The sequence below is a fragment of the Symsagittifera roscoffensis genome, chromosome 4, assembly GCF_963678635.1.
Source record: "Symsagittifera roscoffensis chromosome 4, txSymRosc1.1, whole genome shotgun sequence".
Taxonomy (NCBI): Eukaryota; Metazoa; Xenacoelomorpha; order Acoela; family Convolutidae; genus Symsagittifera; species Symsagittifera roscoffensis.
In genome coordinates this window covers 1963376-1986686 of record NC_087065.1, presented here as the reverse complement: position 1 = coordinate 1986686, position 23311 = coordinate 1963376, and the positions used below count along the sequence as shown (strand labels likewise).

The following is a 23311-nucleotide window of genomic DNA, read 5'->3' as shown; positions in this document are numbered from 1 at the left end:
CCTTCGCGGCTCTCGTCTTTGACATCACGCATCCACTCTAGAATCCTCAAGTTCGTGTTCTCCCTCCTCTCTATCTCACTCTGTTCGAGATCCGTTTCTAATTCTGGCGTCGAGTAGTCATCCTGCGGATAATGACAACCATCGTCAATGACCTGCCATTCCTCTCCTGCTTCCAGTTCGCCTGCCTTCAGTAATTCCTCGCCCAATTTGTCTGGCTGTATCTTATCGATCAAGAAGTCATCCCCGTACCTGTTGTACCTCATGCCTGTGCGTTTACGATTGCCAGTCCTGGTTTCCGGTGGTGTTGTTCGATCCGGTTCCATCCATTTCGGCACCTCGTCTTGCTCCGGGTCGTTCCAGTCTTCTTCTACAAATGATCCTGCATCAGACTCCATTCCTATCTTTTCATTGTCGTCCAAACTCAAGTTCTCATTACCATCATTTTTCTCTCTAGTGCCTTTCTCATTCACTTCACACGCTGGCTCTACCACCAGGTACTCAAGACCCTCCATGTCCTTCGGTATGCACCAATCCTCTGGGGATGGGACGTGAGGCTTCAGATTTTCATAATGTGCCGCTCGCCCAGTACTCAAGCGATAGAACCGTCCTTGTTGATGAACCTCCGTTATCATGAATGGTCCCCTCCACTTCTTGAGTAGTTTCTTTGTTCCCTTGGGCGGTATTACATTTTGGAAGACCCACACATATTGGCCCACTTCATATGGCTTTGCTCTTAATATTTTTTCGTCATATTTCCTACGTTGCCTCATTTGCGCTTGCGCCGTGTTCCTCCTGCATAGCTCGTTCAACTCCTGTTGTCTTTTGATCGCTTCTTTCACGTATGCCTGAGGCGACGTCCTTTTCCCCTCGTATTCCGGGTAAAAGAATGTCAGAGGCATTGCTCTCTCCCTGCCCGTCAACATCATGAAAGGACTGATGCCCGTAGTTGAGTGCTGTGTACTGTTGTAGGCTCCTACTACCTGTGGCAGGTATTTGTCCCAGTCCGTCATGTATCTTGAGCAGTACACCCTTAACATGTTGACCAGTGTCCTGTTTTGTCTCTCTACCAACCCATTGGTCTGCGGATGATAGGTCGTAGAGTGTGCTTGAGCAATGTGCGATCTCTTCATCAATTCTTTTGTCAAGTCCCCCACAAAAGCTTTGCCGTTGTCCGACTGGAAAGTCATTGGACAACCATACCGCGATATCCAATGCGTTATCAGATGATCACATGTCACTTCGGCCGAGGCTGTCTGGCACGGAACCGCTTCCGCCAACTTTGTGAAGTGATCTATTATAACCAGTATCTGGTTGTATCCCGACTCTGTCATGCAGATTTTTTGATGGTCTATCTGCACCACTTCATTGAACTCCGAGCTCCCAACGGACTTGAGGGGAAACTTCATCTTCCTTGGGTCTTTTACCTGGAGACATGCCAGGCAGGCATTCACCCATCTCTCGCAAGCTTTTCTCATTCCTGGCCAATCAAATCTGTGAAGTATCCTTTGTTGTACTTTGTCTATCCCCTGGTGACCCATCTGGTCGTGTGATCTGAAAAGCACCTCTGTCTGGTACAATTGTGGTAGTATGATGAGGTTGTGTTTGTGTAATATCTTTTCCTCATCTCTCCTCTTGCACGCTACTATAAAGTAATGCTCTCTTTTCTTTGTAGAACTGGCTCAAGATCTTGTAGCTGTCTTCCTCAAGTTCCCCCTTCTCCTTGATCCCCAACTGGATCCATTTGGAGAGGTTACTTGTCATTTTGTCATTCTTCTGGGCTCTTATTAGGTCTGACAGCCTATATCTTGCCTTGACATGCTCCTTTAGCGCCATGATCTGTCCATTCATCTCACCAGGGTTGTGGATTTCATCACTCAGTTTCACGCATATCATCCTTTTCACGATTTTCATATCATCTTCTGGCACCAGATTCGTTCTGATGTTTGAGTTGCATGATAGTTCCCTGAATGGTTTCCTTGCGACCGCAATTTTCTCAAGTTCCTCACCGCCTCGCATCTCCTGTATGTCCATGTTGTATGTTCCTGAAGATGGATCCGTCTGTAACTCCCTGTCGTGGTGCCTTGTCTTCTCTTCCGCCAGTATCATGCACAGACTGTCCTGGTTTTCGCTGCTCTCATCCGAGTCTTCATCCCATCCTTCACGCTCCCCGGACAATTTTCCTTCTCCGGTTCCTTCTTCCGTGAACCTGGAACACTCCCCGGACTCTTGACCTAGTCCCAGGTGTTCAGTATCTTCCTTGAACGTCACTTTCTTTTTCCTAACCTTGGTCTGCTCCAGAATGTCTTCGGGGATTTTGTCAACTAGTGACCGCACGACATCTTTGCTGTCAGTGACGCTTCCTCTTGATGAGTCAGTATCGTTCACTGTCTCTTTTCTCCGAAGTATAGTGAATTCCGGTTTCTCTTTACCCTTCTCCTGGATCACTGGCTTATCATCTGATAGTTTCTCGAGCAACCTCATCAAGTCATCATCTATCTGTGCAGTTCCTGCTTCCACCTGGCTAAGATCATAGCCTTTTGCCTTGAGCGTCTCCTTCACGATCTTCGACTTGAGTATAATCTCAATCGGAATCCTCTTGCTCTTCCTCAAGATGGTCTTCTCTGGAGGCTCTTTAGGCAATTCAGGATGATCTTCTATCGGTTTGCCTGACTTGTCCAGCCATCTCGTGAGTGGAAGGCTGTCGTACGTTTCCTTGTTCATGAATGAGAAGCCATCTTTGATTTCAGGTCTGTCTGCTTCTCTTTGCTCTTGTCTCTCATAGAACTCCGTCTTCTTAATCAAGCTGTCGGCATTCTGATGTTTATCTCGCGTTCTATGCTCAATTATCATGTTGTATCCGTCCAGGCGAACTATCCACCTCCCAATGTAACTTTGGTCCATTGAGTACGTTTTCAGCCAGCTCAGTGCTCTGTTGTCGACTCGCAACTTGAATGGCTCACTGCCCAGGTACGCCCTGTATTTCTCGACAAAGGTAACCACCGCGAACATCTCAGCTTTCGGTGCTCCGTACTTCATTTCCGTGTCACCCAGGACTTTGCTCCCGTACGCTATTGGTCTCAAGACTGTCTTCCCATTCCATTCTTGTTCTTGGTGGAGAATCCCAGAAATCGCGACTACCGACGCATCCGTGTCTAGCACGTACATCCCTTTCTCAGTCGGCATACCCAGTACTGGTGCCTCACATAGCTCTTTCTTTATCCTCTGGAATGACTCTTCTGCTGCGTTGTTCCACGTGAACTTCTTGCCCTTGTGTCTCATTAATTGTTGCATCGGGTATACCTTGTCTGCATAGCCTTTGATGAACTCTCTATAATAGTTAGCGAAACCCAGGAAGCTCATCAACTGGTGCTCTGTCTTCGGTGATTTCCAGGTCAGGACTGCTTCCACGGCGTCCGTATCAGGTCTGATGCCGTGCTTGTCTACCATCCTGCCCAAGTATTTTATTGAGTCCTTGAGTATCTCGCACTTTGATGGTTTACACTTTAGCCCCGACCTCTTCATGCATGCAAACACTTCGTCTAGTCTCTCAATGTGGTCTTCCAGTGTTGGCGTCGCTATTACCACGTCATCCACGTAGCACATTACCAGATTGCCATACTTTTTCGTTACGCCTATCAGCGCGTGTGCCATCAACCGCTGAAACGTGGCTGTGGCATTGCAAAGTCCAAACGGCATCCGTTTCCATTGAAACAGACCCAACTCGCAGGCAAACCCTGTCTTGTCCCTGTCCTGCTTCCTTAGTGGTACTTGCCAAAAGGCCGAGCCTAAATCAAGAGTCGTAAAAAATTTTGCATCACCTAATTTCGAGAGGCTCTCATCAATCCTAGGTATGGGATAGGCATCCTTCACCGTGACGGAGTTCAGGTATCGAAAGTCACAACAAAACCTCAACTGGTCGCCTTTCTTTTTGGCCATCACTACTCCACACGCCCACGGTGACTTGGATGGTTCTATCATGTCATACTCTAGTAACGTCTCGATCTCTTTTCTACACGCGTCCGATTTGTGTGGGGTCATGCGCCTCGCCCCCTCCCTGTGTGGTACCGCGTTTTCCTCAAGTTCTATTTCATGCTCAACGAAATTACAACACCCGATATCCGCCTTATGCCTCGAAAAAACTTCCTCGTTCCGCTCTAGTACGTCATTGATGGCTTCGAGCTGTTCATCTTTCAGTTTGCCCCTCAAATGTTCAATCTCCGGCAGGACCGGTTTTTCATTTTGCATTTCATCTAGTGTGGGTCGCTCTGGAGAGTTCGAACAGCTCGAAAGACCATCATCCGTTTCTGACTTAAGTGATTTAATAAGACCTGAAGAATCTTTTATTTTCTGCAATCGTCTCAAGATACAAATTTTGTCCCTGTGATTGGGGCAATCAACAACTTCATTTTGTTTTGAATTCTCAATTGTTTCATATCGAGTTTTAACCGGTAAAGCATATCCCAGTTTCCTCCCTCTTTGTATCGTGATCGGTATATCAAGGGTATTCAACAAGACACTGACGCAGAGGCCGCTCTTCGTTATCGAAAATGATCTTCCTAAAACAGCAGCACTTTGACTATTAGGATTCGGAACTATGCACACTTGCTTGTTGTCACTTAGTTCATTGTAATTTTTCATCCTCAAACTTACGATTGCCGCTTCATTAGCTTTTAGCCTCACCCTCCTACTCAAGAATACCGGTGCTTTGTTTTCATTTGCCATTATTAAATTTACCGGTTTGATTGCGTACCTCCTATCCGGGTTCCGTATCCTGAACATTGCGTTATTTAAATCCATCGTTACGTCGAAATTCCTGATGAAGTCTCTGCCCAAAATGAATTGGTCAGATTCATCTAGGTTTTCTACCACGATAAAGCTCATCCACAGGTTACGTTCCCCCAAATTGAGGGCTATTATCGGCGTCCTGCCCAGCACCCGTAGGGCCCCTTTGTTTGCAGCTGACAGCCGTATTCTCGAGTCTATCAAGTCACCTTTGTCAAAGCCCATCTTCTGCCAAGTTTCGATTGGTATAACGCTCAAGACTGCTCCCGTGTCAAGCAACCCACGCAACTGAGTCTTTTTGCCACTTATATCCAGCACGTGCCCTGTCACATCTGCCTCCGTCCCGATGTGCATTGCATCTTCCTCAAGCATGGCGCAGTGTCCAATCGATCTCACTTTCAATTCTTCTTTCCCTACGTAGATTTGTCCAATCAGGTCTTCGTCACATGTTATCATCGTCTTGGTATAGATGTTAATCCCATCTATATTTAGCATCACCTCGTGTGGACCGTAAGCTTCAGTATATCTGCTATCAACACGTACCGACTTGCTGCCCCCTCTCATGAGTAGTGCTCTCAGTGCTCTAGAAGTCGTTTGTGGGCTTATACCACTCAAATAGTCTGCATACACGTCAATGTGCATTATTGTCTGGTCGCTCGGCTCGCTCAAGTTTCTGGTTACCTCGTGGCCGCCCACTGTGATTATCGACATTATCCTTGCCCCGATTTTCGATATGCCAAAAGGCTTACCTGTCACCATTTTCACAGTATTGCAATTCCCGGTCTTTGTTGAGCCCGGTACAGCCTTGTTTGTATGTTGTGCAGTCAGCCACGTGGTGATCCGCCGACCCGCAGTTCGCGCATGATCTGCGCTTGTCCATGTCATCTCTAGGTTTGTACCATGACGACCTCTGCGGTTGACTTCCCCCTTGCGTGTTCCTGTTTTCTGAATACGAGTATTTCTTGGGTTTCATCAGCATGTATTCCCTTGATTTCTGTCTCATTTCTTCTGGGGTTGGTGCGCTGTCTTTCGACAATGTGTAGTATGTTGCTAACATTGTCCTTAAGTCGTCACTTTTTACCCCATCAATGAACTTCGAGGCAATGCTAAAGTTTCTTCTGTTTGTCGACTCCTCTGGGTCACTCCTTCTTCTCAAGCTCTCGAGATCATCTAGGAACCGATCTATTGACTCGTCGTCCCTCTGCCTTCTCTTTTCAAATCGCATCATCGCTTGGTGACCCTTCATGCCTGACCCGAATCGGTTCAGCAATATCTCGAAGATCTTGTCCGCGGTATCGCGTTCTTCTTCTTTCTTCGCAACCACGCATTTTAATGCTGTGCCTTCTAAATTGGTGAGTATGGCTGTGCATGCTTGTCTTTCATCGTTCAAGTTGTCTTGCTCTAGATGTAATCTCATCACTTCCACCCACGTGTCAATGCATCCATCTGAGTCGTCTTTGAATTCTTTTGGCTTCTTGAATGTTTTTCTTGATTTCCCATCTCTCCTATCGCTCGAGTTAGTGTTCCTCGTGGCGAAGGCCTCTAGAGTCCTGTTCATCATCCCCCAAGTGTTTGCCCATGTCATAGCATCCGGACCTGCGTTGCTGTTAGCTGTTGAGTCCCCCGGACCAGTCGTTGTACTTGACATTCCATTCTTCATGATTGTTTTAGCAGCTGTTGGTGCTATGCTCACCGTATCCCGGGTTAAGGGCAACGGTGTCGATTGCCGTTTGTTCATTTGTGGTTCCACAAAGTCAACTCTGGTGCCTTGCGTGCGATCCGCTGCCGGTCTTTCTTGTGAGGTAGAATTACTCAAGATTGCATCCAATTTCGCCTGTATTGCACACGAACTCTCGGCCTGATTTTTGCTCATTGTGTCCATTCTCTTTTCCAGGCTACCTAATTGGCTGTTGACATCATCATATCGGTTTTTTAACTGTTGCAAATCTTTTTTGATGTTCTTATCTCGTTCTTCATTGGTGGTTTCTACATTATCTGACATCTCCTTGAGTCTCTCTTCTGTTGCCTTGGCCAGGTTAAAATAACTATCCAGATACTCGTTTTTGTTGTATCTTAATTCTTTTCTTATCACTTCTCTGTCCTCTTCGCTGTGCTTCAGCTTTTTGTCGATCTGATTCAGTTTCGCCATCAAGTCACCTAGCTCAAGAGTAGCCTCTTCATGGTCAGCCGTCGGTCTTTCTTCGGCCGTCGCTTCTGCTCTAGTTTGCTCCTCTCTCGGATTGGCTTCTGTCGTCTTCGTGCTCACTGTTCCAAATGTTCGTGCTCTTTCAGCTTTTGGTTCTTCAGTCACGTTCTCTTTCGTTTTTATTCCGACCATCATCGCCAACCTTTCTGTAAAAGATGTCTTTTTTACTTGAGAGTCTTCTTTCACCGTTTCTTCGGTGTTGCCTATTGCATCTTCCACGTTGTCTATTGGTGAGAATTCTATGGGTTTCGAGTTTGGTTCTTCTGCATTGGGCATTGGAGTTGACTCCGTCGCTATTTTCCTTGTTTCATCAACACTTTGATCAGGTGTCTCTAGATCAATCTCGATGGTGGGTTCTACTCGTTCCCCTTCCATGCCCTCTCTTGCTCTCTCCGTTGTACTCCTTGTGCTGACCATGTTAACTGAAAAGTTCTTCTTTGTTATCTTTGGGCCCATTGATGTTGTTTTGCTTAGCGACGAATTATACTTTGCTTCGGTAGGTCTTTTTTCAGCTACCGGTACCCTGCTCTGCCTCATTATTTCTATTTACAATTGCTCTTATTTACAATTTTACTATATACACAATCCTATTCTAAGAATAAAATCTTTCGAGAAAAAAAAATTTCTTAAAAAAAAAAATATACAACGTGGTGAAAACCTTGTTTCAGTTCTCTTTATTAACTTTTCGAGAAATTTTCCTTATTTGTGGTCCCAACCGTACCTGGTTCCAATTAGTCTTGTTCTATCTTAATTCTGTCTTAAAACACTTCTTGTAATTTTACTTCAATTTTTATACTGTCCCAAGACTTCCAATTGCCGTCCCTACTCTTCTTTGTACCGTCCCAGGCTTCTTTCTCCTGTCTCAAGACTGTTCGGTACCGTCCCAGTACTTTCCGGCAGTGTCCCAAGACTCTTGTCCAAGACTACTGTCCCAAGGCTAGTGTCCCAAGACTACTGTCCCAAGACTAGTGTCCCAAGACTAGTGTCCCAAGACTAGTGTCCCAAGACTACTGTCCCAAGACCCTTGTCCCAAGACTCTTTTCCCAAGACCCTGTCCCAAGACCCTGTCCCAAGACCCTGTCCCAAGACCCTTGTCCCAAGACCTTGTCCCAAGACCTTGTCCCAAGACCCTGTCCCAAGACCTTGTCCCAAGACCCTGTCCCAAGACCTTGTCCCAAGACCCTGTCCCAAGACCCTTGTCCCAAGACCTTGTCCCAAGACCCCGTCCCAAGACCTTGTCCCAAGACCCCGTCCCAAGACCTTGTCCCAAGACCCTGTCCCAAGACCCTGTCCCAAGACCCTTGTCCCAAGACCTTGTCCCAAGACCTCGTCCCAAGACCCTGTCCCAAGACCCTTGTCCCAAGACCCTGTCCCAAGACCCTGTCCCAAGACCACTGTCCCAAGACTGTACTGTCCCAAGACTGTCCCCAGACTGCTCTGTCCTAAGACTTCTTCGGCACTGTCCCAAGACTGTTGACAAGTGTCTGGGTGGTGGGACTTCTTTCCTCTTCGTTATGGGGACTTCTTGATTCGCCGTACCTTGTACCACCACTCAAGCTCTAGTAAAATTTTCCCAAAATCCTCTCTTAAAAGCCAAATGCTGACCCCCCTTTTTCTTATTTCTCTTTTTGGCTACCTCTATTTCAATGTTCCAAGTAACTTGAGACCAAAACCTGTGCGCAGGTATCTTGTGATCACCTGTTCGTACAAAATTTTAACACAAATCCTCACCAAAATGCAACAAAAATCTAAGCAAGAAAAAGTAATAAAAACAGAAAGATGAGCCCACCTAAAATTCAAAGGTGACAAATGTCTACCTCCTATCTAAAAAAAATGTCTGGTACCTAATTGTCACGCGTTTCCTTCCCCCCTGCTAGCGATCTTATGGGATATTACAAAAACTGTCTATGTCCCTTCCCCCCTACCAATCCGACCAGGGTACCTTCCTTAACTCGGGTTCAAATTTCGATATCCACCTAAAATTACCAACGCGTGTTAATGTCTAATGTAACTAAGTCAACGATGTCGACTAGTTAGTTACTCTAATTTCCCCCTTTTTACAATTTACAACCGCCAACCTCTAACTTAACCAGCCCCCCTTCTAACCTCCCCCCTTTTTAGCCCCCCTTCTTAAGCCTAAAATTACCTAAAGCGCCGGGTGCTAAACCTCTCAAGAGAAAACCGTAGACCTGTCTCCAGGCCTGCTCAAGTAAAAACATTCCTCAAAACCGGGGGATGTCGCTTATCCTATTTTACACTTATCTCCTATAATGTAATGTGGATTTTAACGATACCCGTTCTGCCCAACTTGAGAACTCGAGAATTGCCAAATCCTTCTTGGCTGCTTTCCCACTCGACTGGTCACCTGTTCCAGTCCAGTCTCCTATTGGTTCAGCTCAAGTGCTCCTGAACCACTTTCCCACTCGGCTGGTCACCTCTTCCAGTCAAGTCTCCTATTGGTTCAGCTCAAGTGCTCCTGAACCACTTTCCCACTCGGCTGGTCACCTCTTCCAGTCAAGTCTCCTTGTTGTCCAGCTAAGTTCCAAGCTATCTAAAAACCCTTGACAACGCCCCACACTCGGGCTCTTTATTGAGGTTACTGGGTTAAATTGCTAGGTTGATCGAAACGATCGAACTTGTAAAACAGTATGGGTATACTATTTAATTAATATAAAGGTTTGATCCAACTAATCTGGTGTCAAAGTCACTGTCTTTTTTCGTTTTATGGTTTTTGTTTCGCTTTTTGTCTTTTTGCTCGTGTTTTTGTCCCCCTAGTTGCCCCCCTTTACTCGGTTAGCTAAGCCTCGTTCGGAGAGCGTACCAGGAAGTTTTCTTGAGTTTTCTTAAAAAGCTATCACGGTACAACCGGAAGGTTTGTACATTCCTGTCGAACCGTACCGCCGGTACTCTAGAATGGGCATTCAGCCCGAAGCTGTCTCAAGTGGGTTCGACTCCGTAGTCTTGATGTCGTAAACACCCAGGAGCGCCATGAAAACACTATGTAACATTCGTCTACTGCAGTCACACATGAGGCTTAAGAAAAATAGGCCCTATAACCACTGGCTCAAGGGTCAGGGACACCATCTCTTGTGTTTTTCTACCTCAAGAACGGTCGGAGCCAGTTCGGTTCGTTTGTGACATGAGACTACGACCCGTTACAGCTTAAAGGCTACTACTAAAATATCCCCCCACTCTAGAATTAGAAACGTCCCCATACTTAGGTCTCTAGATACCCAAAATACATGAACGCCGTTAAAAACCGGGTTGGAACAATCCGTTAAGTTACTTTTTATTAGACAGTGTAACTTTGATCCATTTCAGATGGATCAACCTGAAACTCGCCTTACCTCAACATAACAATTATAAAACACACTCTAGAAATTTAAATTAGTACTCACATTGTAGCACACTCAAGAAGGGGAAGTACTTCAGTCGGTAATTAACTCAAGAATTAAATAATGTAACTAAATGAGTTTTAATGTTTATCAGTTTCAATAACGAGGACAAGTCTTAACTCTAGGATATAGTTTCTCGTGAACCATTGGGACACTCAAGTTGTCCACCTTTCCGTCGAAGGTTCACTCTGGTCCAGCTCAAATAATCGTTCTCTCGGGAATACTCTGTCTTCTATTTCAGATGGGACAGCTCTACTCTTGTTCACTATGATGGAAATTGCGAATAGCAATTTCCTACCGATTTCTCTTGCAACTTTCCCGCGTTTTTCACTCGAACGTTCTGACTTCTCTTTTCTGATTTTAAGTTATCGCGAGAAAATCGTGCATGACAGGTTCCATTCGAAATTTTGAAAAATTAAATTTCACTCCAAAATCAAGTGTATTTTGCTTCTCTCAAGGTCAAACTTCCGAATATGACCGACTGGCACATTTATTTCAGGAGGAAAAATTAAAATCTCCATAGATTATCACATCATCACAACTTTCTAATCAATGTAACATTCGCCCGGAAGATACATATCAACGGATAACAAAACTAAGTCTTAAGACGACTGGCTAGCGTCTAAACAGAGCTTTGCATGTTTTTCACCGTCTCTACCAAGCCAGTACTTTTCGGTGGTCTTTCTTACATCGGGTCGACAAAAAAATTACTGCTCTCCGGCTTCGACCAGAACGCTCAAATTAACTGAATTACATGCAAAAATAGTGAGCTCATGGCTGGGTCTCTGTATCCCCAGACCACGAGGTAACTCCTAAAAACAGGGCTACTACTTATCATATTACTATTGTTTTTGTTCAGTAGATAAAAATCATCATCTCCATCGAAGATGGATCAACCCTTTCCCCCAACTCCTAGCTTCTCATCCTTATCAAAATGAATCCAGTTGTTAATTAAATTCAATTCAGGACATGACAAGAAGCTAAAAGTTTATATAAAAGGCTAAAAGTTCCAGTCCCGAAACCCTTCCGGATTCTTGAATACTGTGAATCAAGCTCCTTAAGTTCAATTTCACTCCAATCCGGAAGGCTGGTTCTCACCCTTCACCGTTGTTGGCAACGGCCTTGCAACTATTGTAGCAGCACAATAGTTGCAACTTGGAACGTTCTCTGCTATTGTAGTTCGTTGTCGTTTTTCTTTAATCTCGATTTTCGTTCTGTTCGCAATCACAGATAAAGTTGTTCTGTTTTTCACTCGCTTTTTGTTAAAATGGCCGTTTCAGCATTTCTCAGAAATGTGACGTCATCATTCGAATTTTTGAAAATGTAAAATACTAGAATATTCTAGCCCTCACCGTTTGGCTAAACGTTCCAATAACGTCGCTAATCCTTCGAAATCATCAACTCGGAAGGCTTACTGCTCAAAATTCGAATCCTGCATAAATTGCATTTTGGCCATTCTGGTCGAATGTCACATACTCCGCGGACAGTCCGGTCAATGTCCTCATTGAATCGCGCAATGTTCTAAATGGTTACAGTGTCATCGAACAGAATTTACAAAATGCACGAAATTACTTTTATCTACGTCACATCGACTCACTGCAGAATATAAATGGCATCATACTACATCACTATAGCCTTCAAATTCTTTCATTAATCTGCACATTGAGGATATGACTTAAGATAAAACATATTTTCTGACTTCCAGTGTCAATGTCCCGATTGAAACTTTTTCTCCTAGATTTAAAAGGTGTTGGCTTGCAGGACAGTCCTGCCAACCAACAAGCTAAAATTATCCTACTATGCTCCTTCCCTTCGGAAATCTTGCCTGTTTATTGTCCTGAATATTAAAACCAAGAGACCTTGTGGTTAGAAAGAACAATGCAACAACCTCCCTCCTCAAGAAGTTACTCAAGTTTTTCATGTCACCACAAAGTGATCAGTCTTCCTAAGTGATTAAAAACAATCATGCAGGCTGGAATATTTAAATATACTCTTCCCTCAAGCCTTTCTAAATAAATAATAAGTGAGTGTCTCTAAAGCCACTTCAACTAAAACCAAAATGCAAATTTATAAATGCAACAATTTCAAAACTCAACTAAATGTTTCAGTTTTCAATTACAACTTGGTTGCTTGGTTTCTCACTTGAGTTTTTCACACACATAAAACAATTCTGAGTTTTAACTTTTCTTCATCATCCCTTTGTTCTCTTCTTTTTTCGTCGTTTAGAAGTTCTAAAACTTCTAAATTCTTCTAATTTTCTTTCTTGCTGCCTCTTGTTTTCTCGACCATTCGTCAATGCTCCATTTCCTCCTCCTGTGACACTGACTCCGCACTCTCGGTTTCCGTGTCTTGTAGCACGTCATTGACTATCCTGACGCTGTTGGAAGCCGTCCTCCAACACTTCTGCTCTTCCACCCTCTGTTTACAGCAAGGTAGGGGATCCACGTTTGATTCTCTGTTTCTACAGAAGCTGTTGTGGAGACACAACGTCACGTTTCTCTCCAAATCTTCTTTCAGCATCTCTGCCTTCTCATTTCCACTACGCTCGCTCGTCCTGGAAATTCTTTTCACAGCGGTGGTCACTGCATTCCGATGGGTCACGAAAGCTCGCTTGAAAGCTCCTGCCCCAATGTCCAGCTGATATTCACTGTACACTCTGCCATGTTTCGACATATGCTTTTTCGCATACTCGTACAACCATGCAGTCATGTTAGCTCTGAACCATGGCATCAATCGTTTTCTTGCCCATATCTTCTTCACTTCCATCGGAATGTTTAGAACTTTGCACATTGTCTCAAAAAGATCTAAATCTTTTAGACAATCTAATTTCTGCAATTGTTTTCTCATCGGTGCCTCCTGTCTATTATTTTCTCTCACATGAGCTTCCAGCCATCGTATCGCCATCATAACTCCCACTATCCCTATTGTTATGGGCTGTGATGAATCTGGTAAACCCATGGAGAGCAGCTCTCCAGAGTCCCAGATCAACACCAAATTACTACGCTTGGGATACCACCAGGTCTGCAGCAAGCAGTGGCAAGGAAACTCGTCATGTGTCAACATGATGCTCCTCCAATTGCGTTTTCCTGAAGCTTCCAGCAATGGTTCCACTTCCATCATCACTCGGTGGATTTCATCATTCTCATCTACTGCATTGTAATCTGTGACAGTTGATCCTCTCTGTTTCTGTTTTTCAAAGTCACTGAAGTTCCCGCTCACATATCCCATGAACTTCTTTCCTAGTATTGACTCCAACTCTTCTTTGGTTCTCTCTGGAATTGCTGAGAACATCTTACATAGTAACTCGTAAGACTTTTCAGACATTCTCGCCAATCTCACGCACTTTGGCACTGAGAAAGCTTGATCCACAATCATTCTTGTACTCTTCACGTCCACAGCCACGAAATGTACAGGGTATCTGCTCTTGCACATTGGAGCCAACGTTGAACCCACCAAATATCGTGCTCCTGATGGTCTACAATAAGTTTCGCTGTGTCTGATGTTCATCTCTGTTTCGATTGCTTCCCTCCATTTTCCTATATACTTCTGCTCAGTCTGCAGAACTCCTGGGAATACTTCTACGCTGATGGCTGTGACCATCTCATGTTTCTGTTCTAGATTCAATAGTGACTCTAAAGAACCAAACATGCTGTAGAATCCTAGTGCTGTCACTAGATTCACATCGGTTCCTCCATGGCAATCTGCTATCAGTTCCGTTTCCGTTCTTGCTTTCATCACTACATTTCCAAACAATACTGTCAACTGCTTGTGTTGTTTCTCCAGGGTTTTCACACAGTCTAGACTTCCACAAACGTGACCCTCTAGTCCACAGACTTCCGCCAGACAGCTACCAGGTTTGACCCAGTCTTCTGGTCCCCAGCCAGGCAACTCCACTTTATCTTCTCCGTTGCTCTTAGAGGCTGTTATCATCACATTATTTATGATGTTGAGGTCACACAGGTTACAGTCCGCATTCAGTTCCCTCTGTATGTCTTGTGTTGCCCGTAATATTGAGTCAGCGTTGGGACTAGGACACCATGATGGCTTCATCAATTCCCACACTGCCATCAAGCTCGTTCTCAGTAATTCATCTGAGAATCCCAACCCAAATTCCACTCTCTTGTCGGATTTTGGTACTGAAGGTGCAGTCACCTCTTCTTCCAAGACCAATCCCAATTTGGCCTGTGGATTGTTAACGCTCTTAGTCGTCACAATTCTGGACGTCCAGAATCTTAGTAACACCGCCTGCTCATAATCAAAGAAGCAATCGCGTATGTCTTCACTCAGGAAAGGATTGTATGCTATCCCTATAATCCCGGACACATAGCTATATGACTTCTTCTTGATCGGTCCACAGTATTCACTGGATTTCGGCAATGCTCCCATAGATTCTTTAGTGAGCCTCAACTCCTTGTTTGAGAATCTCCTGATCTCGTCTATCTTTTTCATGGGTTCCAATTCTTCAGGTTCTTTCATGTTCACCCTCATCGGTTTACTTTGCTGCATATCCAGCATTGCTAGTAAGAACATGGCTTTCGTTCGCTCATCGCCTTCCTTCAACAATTTAACACAAGTGCTTAATGCAGGTACTGAGATCTGCTCTATCAGGAATCGAATGAAACAGAGAGCGTCTCTCCGCTTTGCACACGCTACTGCTGCTCCCTCCTGGACTATCAGATCCCTCAGATTCGTCATAAGGAAAACTTTTTCCTCCTTTGATCTCTTCCTTTCTTCTGAATCATATTCTTCGCGAGTCAGTCCCATCATGCACCAGGCGAGCCTGAGTTGTAATTCTGTCCTTACGTAAGGTACTGCCACGAGAGCATGTATTCTTGGCGTAGTCCTCATTTCTTCTTCGAAATACCTCAATACTACTGCTTTCCATGGAAGGCTCACTAACTGCTCGATCGTCTCCGCCTCTACGTCAGACGACGCCAAAGTTCCATACGCCTTCTGCTTGAGGGTGGTGCCTTGCAACATCATTTCCAGATAACCCTCCATGGCTTTTTCGTCTTCCAGGGCCATTACATACCCTCTAGCCGAGTTCCGGCATTCCAACATCTCCATGTATCCACCGGTGGGTTCATCTATCGACACTGTCTCCGACACTGTTAGTCGGTTGTATTCCACTGGTGTCAGTTGTCCTGCAACACTTCCTTTTCCATGATTCATGGGAGATGGTTTGAAGTCCCTCATTTTACTCTCTCCACATTGACTGAGTATTTCCATTTCTAAAGTTGCTCCAGTCAGAGTGCGGTCACTCCTTTTGGATTTATAACCGGTTGACTTTATTCCCGCCATGAGAATGGGTGGCACCATCGCTATATCACTTAATATTCTATCTGTGCCGGACAATTGATAATCACCTTGCCCCAAATCCATAACTTCTTCGACTCGCTTCCTTTTCGCTGAGTTACCAGCTTTCATCGATATTTCTGAATCCACTTTCGTCTTTCCAATTCTCCTCGGCATCACTCTGCTGCCTAACTTCATTTTCATCGCATTGATTTTATCAATCACCATTTTGATCGCATCGTTCCTCTCCTGGTCCTTGACAGGTACACCACCTCTCCTTCATTGTCCTGCGGTGTCATCTTGATGGGAGAATTCACTTCACTCTCATCAGTGGCTGAGTCGATCAATAACTCACTCAGTCTCCCTTCACACTCATCAAGCTTGTCAAGTACTTCTCTCATCAAGGGTTGATTGAGACCTGTTTTGAGAATGGACTGGGTCCCATAGCTCTGAATCACAGTCCAGACTTCTTCCATGAACGCCACTCTGTCCAGCTTACATCCCGTCCTACTCTCGTGGTCTCGGTGATGTACTTCCCATTCTTCTTCGGGTAGCGTTCCCAAGAAAGGTACTCTGGCTGAGGCCTCTATTCTTCTCCTCCGAGGTGATTCCATGAGGATTCTCTGATCGTTATTTCTTGTATTGCCAGGAGAGCTGCTCTCCGGCAAATTCCGTTTCATCTCCTCAAAGGCTGACGGAGGTTCCAGTGTCGAGATGACTTCATCCGCTGGCTCAGTCGTTTCCAACGTGTCTGCATTATTCTCAAGATCACTGAAGATATTGAAATCCAGGCTGGATGTTCCTCCTGTCGATGCCCTGTCGTCCTCCCCACCAGCTTGATCTTGTTGCATGGGTTCTTCAGTCTGACGGTTTCCACCCTGTCCGTCATCTCCTTCTGACTTGTCCCTATTCGAGTTCGATGGTCCTTGTTCGTCTTTGTCGGCTTCTTCCTGGAATCTCGGTATGAGCAATGTACCGGCCGACTTATCTTCCTCTTCTCCATGGACCACTTTGATTTCTTCGCAGCCGAAGGGTGCTAGGAAAATTCTCGTCTGCAATATTCCCGCAACTTTCATCTCTTTTCTCACACTGGTCAGGATTACTGAGGCTTCAGGCAATTCAGTCATGCCTCTCATCTTCATTGGAGCTAAGCCTAGTCCCCTCCATTCCTCATCAAATCCTTCAGGCTTGGGAGTAGCAGCGTTGCTTATTCGCCTTCTCGTCGCTTGATCCGTGTACGCAAATCGTGTGTACTGTAACACGGCGGCATTTCTCCCCACGAAGTATGGATCCATCGTCGCCGAGAAATTCCCTACTCTCCTTTCATTGGTTTCGAATGCTCTCAACCTAGGAGTTTGTACTACGGAGACTGCTCCGAGCAACATCCTTCTTATCAGAGGGAATTCAGGGATTGCTTCGGGTAGCTTCTTGTAATCGCCCCAGTCCTTCGTCTCTTCTCTCACCTTGTGATACGCTGCTGTGAGACGAGGCACTCTGGTCATTTCACCATTCGTTTTGTCATAGGGCCTCAGATTCCAAAGCTTTGGAAACACCTCGATGTGCCCTCTTTCTACTTCTCCCATGCGGTCACAGAAGTGATCGTCAAAATTGATGACTGTCATCTCTGGCTCCGATATTTTCGCAAATAACAGATCTTCACTCATGAGCTCTCGCAATGCGTGCTGCTCACACCAGTTCAGTGTACTACCGTCCACTGCCGATATGAGGTTCAGGTGCAACACCGACCTCCTATATGCTTCCACTTTAACGTCAGGGAATGCAAAGGTGACTGCTGGTCCATAGATCACTGTCACGAACTCCGTGACTCCTCTGATCAGCGCCAAGGGATCGATTCTCATAGCTAAGCTCAAATCTGTTAACAGCGGCATGCCTCCAACATGTCGTCTAACATCTTCCTCCGGTTCCAAAGCGATTCTGCTGCAAGAGATACTGGATAAGAGTGTGTCTCAGGTCTCTTATTTTGTTCCACGAGTCTGTGGATTTCTTCATATCCAGATTCCTCACTCTCTCTTTCATCTGCTCTGGACAACGTGCCAGTTTCATCAGTCCTCCCAAGTTTCCGTGGGTTATTGCGATCAATGTCAGAAGTCCATCTAGTCGCAGGTTCTGTATTCCATCCGTAAGCAGTATCGCCGGTCCTTTCACGAAATTCTCCGCTCCAAATGTCACGAACAAGGCTATTAATTCCACTATCGATACTTTCACTACCGCTTGGAGGAATTCCTTTATCAAGTAGTGCGAGACTTTCGGGTAGACTTTTGCCAAGAAGGACGCGGTCCATCCGGCTCCCAACCCTTCTAGCATGCTGTCTGTCCTTTCAAATCCCTCCTGTCCTTTCACTTCCTGGGTCCAGAAGGTTTCCAGAGTAATCTGACACATTCTGTTCACGAACTCAGCTGTCTTTTCTCCGGCATTTTCCGCCAGGTTCACCTCCTTCAACAAGTAGGCGTGTATTTTAGTGATCATTACTGGGCCTTGCTGAAAAGCATCTGCACCCAATGCCGCTACTCTCGGATTCAGGTGTAGCCACTGGTTTGCTTCCGGCTTGGTTCTCAGCACCATCGCTTCCAGATGAGCTCTCGTCTCCAGTGAATTCTTTCTTCTCGTGTCTTCACTCGCCACTTCCATTGCTCGGAACCACAAGTCGTTGGACATCGCCGTGATCACTCGATGGTCGTCATCTATTCCTGGTTTCAGTTTGAGTTGCCGACTGAAGTTGGACAGTTCCAACCCCAGCACTTCGTCCAACCCCAACATGTGTAGCGCGTGGTCCTTGAACCCTCTCATCGCGTTTGAGATATCTGACCATACTGCAGGCAGTTCAGCCTTAAGTGGCCTCAGGTTCTCCATTTCTATCATGCGATTCGGGGCTGATATGATCACATCATATTTTCCCTCCGAAAGTAAGGCTACCATTGCATACACAAATTTCAATCCATCCGGGAGATGTGCATATCCCGGAGACAACGCAAATACTACTCTCAATGTCACTTTGTTGAATGATCCCTCCTTTGTCGCGTCTACCACTTCACCCATTGACTCCAGGATGTCTTTTATCGCTGGCCATACTGCGTTTTCTGCTGTTGCAGGATCTCTGAGCCTGCTCAGAAAACCTCTACTGTGTAGATGGTCATTGATGCCAGCAAACACAATCGTTATCGGGTTCATTTCTGTCTGCCTTTGTACCCCTATAGCCAATGACACTGATTGCAATAGGTCTAGGTCAACTGCGGCCAGCATTATGACGTCCGGCCAAAACAAAGACATAGAGGTGTACACGAACTCTGAGTTCGCTACTACCATGATTTTGGCCTTTCTCATCTCTGCTTTGTCGTAGGCGGCGAAGATGGTCTCATCTTTTTTTATCGCTGTCAATCCGCCATATCTCTGGGCATCACCATCTTGGTTCACTAGTTTTGGGTACACTCTCTCCTTCACATGACCAGGTGGTGTCGTCAATTGCCTAAATATCTTCACGTGTTGTCCAATCGGCGCTCTCGCCGTCAGGAATCTTCCTGGCCTTTCTTCACGATTCCTCTCATCATGGTTCAATCTCACATCTTGCAACGGTCTTGCATTCACAGGTCCTATTGTGTTGTTGGAGGGCAGTCCCTCCAAGTCGGCAAATCTCAAGGCCGTCGTGGAGCTGAAATTTATGCTAGCGGCTATCAACCAGTCTACGCCGGTTATCGAGTACAATCTGCTGACGGATAGCGTCGCTCCATTCAGCATCCTCCTTGCATCTTCGATGAAGCTCACTCTCTGTAGGTCCAGCTTCATTAGTTCTTCTTTGTATATATGCCAAGGAGACGGTATGGATCGCGACCACATCAATGAGCCTCTGCTCGGTCTCTCCTCTCGACTGGTACTCGTCGTCTTCGATCTAGTGTCCGATCTGGATGTGCCTGCTACTTCCTCGATTGATTGGTTGACAGGTCCTATCCTTTTCCTAGGATGAATTGTCCTCCTCATCGGTGCTTCTCCCAACCGATCTTGTACGTCTGTTCTTCGACCTGGTTCACCGGAGCTTTGTTGCCGGTAATTTGTGACGGCTGGGACCGTACCCAAGCGTGTTTCCAGGTTAGGAGGTACAAAGGTGGTGATCACCGTATCACTCACCGTTCCCTCTTCCTTCAGCACTCCTGTGTCAAAGAGTTCTGCTTCCAGCTCATCCAACCGTTCTTGGAAGACTCGATTCAACCAAGCTTGTCCTTCGACACTGTCGAAGTGGATGCCATCTGTGGTCAGTCTGGCTTGATCCATGGCTCTCAATTCATGTTCAATGTCCATGAGGATCATTCTTCCGGCATTTCGATTTGCTAGGTTTCTCAAGATGTTGTTCCATCTCATGACTCCCTCGTTGTGCCTTCTTCCTGATGCTGTCAGGCTTCTTGCGTTCATTGGCACCGTGCAAACGGTCAGTACCGCGCAACTGAACTTCTGCCACAGAGTAGTAAACAAACACACCATCATTGATTCCCACAGTGCTTCCTGCTTATCTGATCCTCTGGAGATATCATTCGTCCCAACTAAGATCATCACATTGGGTATCTTCCCTGGATTCATCAGCTCCACCATGCGATATAATTGGGCAATCGTCGCGCCTCCAAAGGCCATCACCGTGGTGACCCATGAGGTCCTCAAATTCGACAGCACTCTGACTAAGCTGTCTCCCATCATCTTCCATCATCACTCGGTGGATTTCATCATTCTCATCTACTGCATTGTAATCTGTGACAGTTGATCCTCTCTGTTTCTGTTTTTCAAAGTCACTGAAGTTCCCGCTCACATATCCCATGAACTTCTTTCCTAGTATTGACTCCAACTCTTCTTTGGTTCTCTCTGGAATTGCTGAGAACATCTTACATAGTAACTCGTAAGACTTTTCAGACATTCTCGCCAATCTCACGCACTTTGGCACTGAGAAAGCTTGATCCACAATCATTCTTGTACTCTTCACGTCCACAGCCACGAAATGTACAGGGTATCTGCTCTTGCACATTGGAGCCAACGTTGAACCCACCAAATATCGTGCTCCTGATGGTCTACAATAAGTTTCGCTGTGTCTGATGTTCATCTCTGTTTCGATTGCTTCCCTCCATTTTCCTATATACTTCTGCTCAGTCTGCAGAACTCCTGGGAATACTTCTACGCTGATGGCTGTGACCATCTCATGTTTCTGTTCTAGATTCAATAGTGACTCTAAAGAACCAAACATGCTGTAGAATCCTAGTGCTGTCACTAGATTCACATCGGTTCCTCCATGGCAATCTGCTATCAGTTCCGTTTCCGTTCTTGCTTTCATCACTACATTTCCAAACAATACTGTCAACTGCTTGTGTTGTTTCTCCAGGGTTTTCACACAGTCTAGACTTCCACAAACGTGACCCTCTAGTCCACAGACTTCCGCCAGACAGCTACCAGGTTTGACCCAGTCTTCTGGTCCCCAGCCAGGCAACTCCACTTTATCTTCTCCGTTGCTCTTAGAGGCTGTTATCATCACATTATTTATGATGTTGAGGTCACACAGGTTACAGTCCGCATTCAGTTCCCTCTGTATGTCTTGTGTTGCCCGTAATATTGAGTCAGCGTTGGGACTAGGACACCATGATGGCTTCATCAATTCCCACACTGCCATCAAGCTCGTTCTCAGTAATTCATCTGAGAATCCCAACCCAAATTCCACTCTCTTGTCGGATTTTGGTACTGAAGGTGCAGTCACCTCTTCTTCCAAGACCAATCCCAATTTGGCCTGTGGATTGTTAACGCTCTTAGTCGTCACAATTCTGGACGTCCAGAATCTTAGTAACACCGCCTGCTCATAATCAAAGAAGCAATCGCGTATGTCTTCACTCAGGAAAGGATTGTATGCTATCCCTATAATCCCGGACACATAGCTATATGACTTCTTCTTGATCGGTCCACAGTATTCACTGGATTTCGGCAATGCTCCCATAGATTCTTTAGTGAGCCTCAACTCCTTGTTTGAGAATCTCCTGATCTCGTCTATCTTTTTCATGGGTTCCAATTCTTCAGGTTCTTTCATGTTCACCCTCATCGGTTTACTTTGCTGCATATCCAGCATTGCTAGTAAGAACATGGCTTTCGTTCGCTCATCGCCTTCCTTCAACAATTTAACACAAGTGCTTAATGCAGGTACTGAGATCTGCTCTATCAGGAATCGAATGAAACAGAGAGCGTCTCTCCGCTTTGCACACGCTACTGCTGCTCCCTCCTGGACTATCAGATCCCTCAGATTCGTCATAAGGAAAACTTTTTCCTCCTTTGATCTCTTCCTTTCTTCTGAATCATATTCTTCGCGAGTCAGTCCCATCATGCACCAGGCGAGCCTGAGTTGTAATTCTGTCCTTACGTAAGGTACTGCCACGAGAGCATGTATTCTTGGCGTAGTCCTCATTTCTTCTTCGAAATACCTCAATACTACTGCTTTCCATGGAAGGCTCACTAACTGCTCGATCGTCTCCGCCTCTACGTCAGACGACGCCAAAGTTCCATACGCCTTCTGCTTGAGGGTGGTGCCTTGCAACATCATTTCCAGATAACCCTCCATGGCTTTTTCGTCTTCCAGGGCCATTACATACCCTCTAGCCGAGTTCCGGCATTCCAACATCTCCATGTATCCACCGGTGGGTTCATCTATCGACACTGTCTCCGACACTGTTAGTCGGTTGTATTCCACTGGTGTCAGTTGTCCTGCAACACTTCCTTTTCCATGATTCATGGGAGATGGTTTGAAGTCCCTCATTTTACTCTCTCCACATTGACTGAGTATTTCCATTTCTAAAGTTGCTCCAGTCAGAGTGCGGTCACTCCTTTTGGATTTATAACCGGTTGACTTTATTCCCGCCATGAGAATGGGTGGCACCATCGCTATATCACTTAATATTCTATCTGTGCCGGACAATTGATAATCACCTTGCCCCAAATCCATAACTTCTTCGACTCGCTTCCTTTTCGCTGAGTTACCAGCTTTCATCGATATTTCTGAATCCACTTTCGTCTTTCCAATTCTCCTCGGCATCACTCTGCTGCCTAACTTCATTTTCATCGCATTGATTTTATCAATCACCATTTTTGATCGCATCGTTCCTCTCCTGGTCCTTGACAGGTACACCACCTCTCCTTCATTGTCCTGCGGTGTCATCTTGATGGGAGAATTCACTTCACTCTCATCAGTGGCTGAGTCGATCAATAACTCACTCAGTCTCCCTTCACACTCATCAAGCTTGTCAAGTACTTCTCTCATCAAGGGTTGATTGAGACCTGTTTTGAGAATGGACTGGGTCCCATAGCTCTGAATCACAGTCCAGACTTCTTCCATGAACGCCACTCTGTCCAGCTTACATCCCGTCCTACTCTCGTGGTCTCGGTGATGTACTTCCCATTCTTCTTCGGGTAGCGTTCCCAAGAAAGGTACTCTGGCTGAGGCCTCTATTCTTCTCCTCCGAGGTGATTCCATGAGGATTCTCTGATCGTTATTTCTTGTATTGCCAGGAGAGCTGCTCTCCGGCAAATTCCGTTTCATCTCCTCAAAGGCTGACGGAGGTTCCAGTGTCGAGATGACTTCATCCGCTGGCTCAGTCGTTTCCAA

At 45.6% G+C, this 23311-nt stretch overlaps 2 protein-coding genes across 3 annotated transcripts in view; both read right to left on the bottom strand.

Annotated features, from left to right (window-relative positions):
* LOC134844510 (cyclin-L1-like) overlaps window positions 1-23311 on the bottom strand; it is a 213885-nt gene that overhangs the window by 90876 nt on the left and 99698 nt on the right. The gene's annotated exons all lie outside the window — the stretch shown is intronic.
* LOC134844511 (ectonucleotide pyrophosphatase/phosphodiesterase family member 5-like) overlaps window positions 1-23311 on the bottom strand; it is a 232724-nt gene that overhangs the window by 109716 nt on the left and 99697 nt on the right. Inside the window, exon 1 of one of the 2 annotated variants that reach the window (XM_063861224.1) lies at window positions 4317-4326. The exons of the other annotated variant lie outside the window; for it this stretch is intronic. The gene's annotated coding sequence lies outside the window, so the exon portion shown is untranslated. Of the gene's footprint in view, window positions 1-4316; window positions 4327-23311 lie in introns of those variants that run through there. 2 annotated transcript variants of the gene reach the window in all.